This window comes from Tursiops truncatus, chromosome 1 (genome assembly GCF_011762595.2).
Source record: "Tursiops truncatus isolate mTurTru1 chromosome 1, mTurTru1.mat.Y, whole genome shotgun sequence".
Lineage (NCBI taxonomy): Eukaryota > Metazoa > Chordata > Mammalia > Artiodactyla > Delphinidae > Tursiops > Tursiops truncatus.
Window position 1 is genome coordinate 59,158,210 of NC_047034.1, and position 4,250 is coordinate 59,162,459.

The 4,250-nt window shown below is 42.7% G+C and overlaps 1 pseudogene; it reads left to right on the forward strand.

Annotated features, from left to right (window-relative positions):
* The first annotated feature begins 398 nt into the window (after positions 1–398).
* On the forward strand, positions 399–1,120 carry LOC101316692 (14-3-3 protein theta pseudogene; annotated as a pseudogene).
* The last annotated feature ends 3,130 nt before the right edge of the window (positions 1,121–4,250 follow it).

Genomic DNA, 4,250 nt, shown 5'->3' on the forward strand with positions numbered 1-4,250 from the left:
CAGTATAGAAAGAATTCCCATCTTACAGATACCATACTGCTTTACAGATGATGAACCTGAAGTTCAGAGACATGCCTTACTCCAGTTCACACAGCCAGTTTATGGCAATACCCAGAACTGTCTGTTTTGTTGATTTGACCAAATTTTTATTTTATTTCATGCTGCTTCCCAGTTATTTAGCAAAGCGGAGACCTTAGCCAATTATCTAGTGGAGTGGCAGACCTTCCCTCTGCAGGTACCGGAGTGGGGTGGGCTGAGCTGAGACCAGAGGGTCCTCGGCTGAAGCCAAAGCAGGTCAAAGTGGTGAGACTCACGCCACTGAGACGTGAAGGCCCTCCTCAGCTCCCTCCTGATCCAGGTGGGTGGGTGCTCGCCCTAGCTCTCCTCTTCCCCGCCCCATGGAGAAGACAGATCTGATCCAGAAGGCGGAGCTGGCCGAGCGCTATGACGATATGGTCACCAGCACTGAAGGCTGTGATGGACCGGCGGCGCCGAGCTGTTCAAGCCGGAGCGCAACCTCCCGTCCCTGGCCTACACGAACGTGGTCAGGGGCTGCAGGTCCGCCTGGAGGGTCATCTTGAACATCCAACAGAAAACTTACACCTCTGACCAGAAGTTGCAGCTGATTAAGAACTGTCGAGGGATGGTGGAGTCCAAACTGAGGTCCGTCTGTGCCACGGTCCTGGATTTGTTGGCCAAGCATTTAATAGCCATTGCACCTAACCCAGAGAGTAAGATCTTCCATCTGAAAATGAAGGGAGATTACTTCCGGTGCCTTGCTGAAGTTTCATGTGGTGATGATCAGAAATAAATGATAGATAATTCCCTAGGAGCTTACCAAGAGGCTTAAGCAAGAAAGAGATGCGTCCCACACACCCCATCTGCCTGGGGCTGGCTCTTAACTTTTCTGTATTTTACTATGAGATCATTAATAACCCAGAACTTGCCTGCACACTGGCTAAAATGGCTTTTGATGCGGTTACTGAAGAACTTGATACACTGAACGAAGGAGAGGCGTGTAAAGACAGTGCCTTCAACATGCAGTTTCTTAGAGACAACTTTATGGACACCAGACAGTGCAGGAGAAGAATGTGATGTGGCAGAAGGGGCAGAAAACTAAGTACATGTAGGGTGTCATCCTTCTTCCTCTCAAGAAACCGTAAGTCCCTTACATACGAACCTTCAAGTTGCGAGCCTTCAAAGATGCGCACATGGTTTGCACGTCCAGTCACGTAAGTTAGTTCGCGTGTCTGGCGTACATTGTGACGTGCCTGCATACTCTACAAGTGGTTGTGCTTTTGTGTACTCTACTGTATAGTATTGTATAGAGTACAGTAGTACAGTATCTTTATTTCAAGCCCAGGATGTCTGGAAGCAAGCGTAAAAGCAGTGGTTATTGTAGCTGGTACTGCTGAGAAGAGCCAAGCGATAACGGTGGAAACATCGCTAGAGCTAGATCTGCAAAAGGACAACTTCATTGAACTTCCTTGCTGTGCAACATGAGGAGCTTACTAATGAAGACCTGGTGGAATTGGAGGCCCAGAGGAAGGATGAGGAGAGACAAGAGGAAGAAGTAAGTGAAGAAGCGAAGAGATTCACGACGCAGGAAATGGCAAGGGGTTTTTCTTTATGTGAGGAGGCACTGTTAGTTTTTGAGGCACAGGACCCCGATGTAGAATGGTACACGAAGGTTACAGCAGCCATTCAGAATGCAATCCAGTGCTACTGTGTCATCTATGATGAGAAAAAAAGAGCTACTACCCAGGCATCACTGGATCACTTTTTCAAGAGGGTAGATAGAATTGAATCCAGCAAGGAACCAGAACCTGTGCCATCAGCGTCAGGCGTGAGTGAAATTGTAGCTTGCCCGCCATCTCCTGTTGCTGACGATCCTTCACCTCTACCATCTCCCACCTCTTCTCCCGCCTCCAGTCAGTAACTCTTCTTGCCTGGTCACTTGATGCCAGCCCTTGTATGCTAGCTGTTGTACTAAACTACTGCACTTTTCAAGGTACTGTACTGTAAGATTAAAAATGCTTTCTTTATTTTTTGTGTTTGTTTCTTATGTAATATTTGTGTGAAAAGTATTACAAACCTATTATAGTACAATACTATAGAGCCGATTGTGTTAGTTGGGTACCTAGGCTAACTTTGTTGGACTTATAACTGGACTTATGAATGCGCTCTTGGAACGGAACTCATTCGTATGTAGGGGACTTAATGTACTCATCTCCTTACTTCATTTGGATTTCCTATAGCAAAGAAGCCCATACATGTGTGTGGAATCAATTGTCTGTAGTCTTTTCACATCGCAGCTTTGGGAAAACTCTTTGATTTGTGTTTGTCTTGGCCTTCCTGGTGTGCAGTTACTGCTGTAGAAAGTATTAATAGCTTCATTTCATATAAATATAACTTCCGAACGCTTATGTAGAGGACTAAAAATGTATCTGGTATTTAAGTAATCTGAACCAGTTCTGTAAGTGACTGTGTTTTGCATTACTGTGAAGATATGAAAATGTAATTAACTACAATGTAAAGAGTTTTCTACATAACTTCTTAATTTCTACATTCCTTCCCTTACTCTTCTTCAAGGGTTTCCTTTCAGTAAGCAACTTTCCATGCCCTTAATGTATTCCTTTTTGGTAGGAATCCAGAAGTATTGATTGAATGAAAAAGCATTTGACATTTCTGGGCTGAGAGTCACAAACTGAGATGCCTCTTGTATCATATATGATGGAGGTCTTGTGTATCTATAACAACAGAGAGTTTCCTTATTTGCTCTTCATTTGCTGCTGTTTAAGTTGACGGCTTCCCTTCCCAAGAAAAATTCACTTACACCTGCTGCCTTTGGAGTCCTGGTATTCACTGTACCATATAACAGAAGTAACGTGTTGCTGTCAGAATACAAGCATTGCTTTTGGCAAATTAAAGTGCATGTCATTTCCTAATACACTAAAAGGGGGAAATAAGCTAAAGTACGCAAGTCTGAGTCTAAAACTTTAGTACTTTTCCATGCAGATTTGTACACATGTGAGAGGTTGTCCAGTGGTCTAGTGATTATTGTTTAGAGAGTTGGACCACTACTGTGTGTTGCTAATCATTGACGGTAGTTCCAAAAAAGCCTTGTGAAAATGTTATGCCCTATGTAACAGCAGAGTAACATAAAATTAAATTATATTTTATAAACCAAAAACATTATCTGTTAGACAAAGAAAATGCAAAAAATAGCTTTGCTTCAATTTTCTGAATATTTCAAGAGGGGGAAATGGCTCATTTCTGACATTCCAGACAATCGCCTTATTTGTGTTTTATTAGTGGGGATTATGGTCCACTCATATCTGAGAAAGTGTTTCATTTTCCTTGAGTCAGACAAGGCTCTCTTAATTAAGGGAAACATTCCACTCTTTAGAATCATAAAGACGCGCCTATGCAAATTACCTTTATCCAGACTGACTGGAGGCATCTTTTCATGAGATAAAGCTGAGCTTCTTAAAAATGTATTGCTCATCTCTTCCTCTCTTTCTATCTATTAAAAGCAGAGATGAAGCCTTGTCGGCTTCGTGAAACTGCCCTCTGTATTCCTGTAACACTCCCTAGAACGTGACCCCTGGGGTTTTGAACTCCGTTTTCTCTCCAAAATCAACATTGTTGAACAACGAAAGGAATCTCTAAACATCAAAGGCCAAGGAAGACAACACCCAGAGAGCAAGGAAATTGCGTTTTGAAAGTCAGCCCCAACTCTTCTTCCAGTCTCTTTTCTGGACAATGCATGCAAGCTCCCCATCTATCATATCATCACCATGGCTGCTCTGCCCCACATAAACATTAACTTTTCAGTCTGTAACACCGTCAAACAAGATGAAGGAGATGTGGCTTATTACCCTGACTCCTGTGTCTTACACAGATGACTGTCGTGTTTAGACGAGACACAGAGAGGCAATGCCAGGGTGGCTAGCTCAGGTGGGGTTTCCAAATTGGGACTCTTTTTTCTAGATGTCAAAAGACTGGTTTCTTACTTTTGCGCTTGCACTGTCCAGTTTTGATAGGAAGGTTATACCTTCCTAGAATTTGTTGGGAAGGTTCAATGTATTCTAGTAAAAGTTTAAGATATTTTTAAAAGGGTTTGCAGATACTGTAAATCAGAGTGATTCTTTACTGAGAGATCTTCTTTATGCCTTTAAACATAAAAAACATTTTAGCGATGCATCTAATGTTTGAGCCTCATTATTTTCAGTGTGGAAATGTGCCCC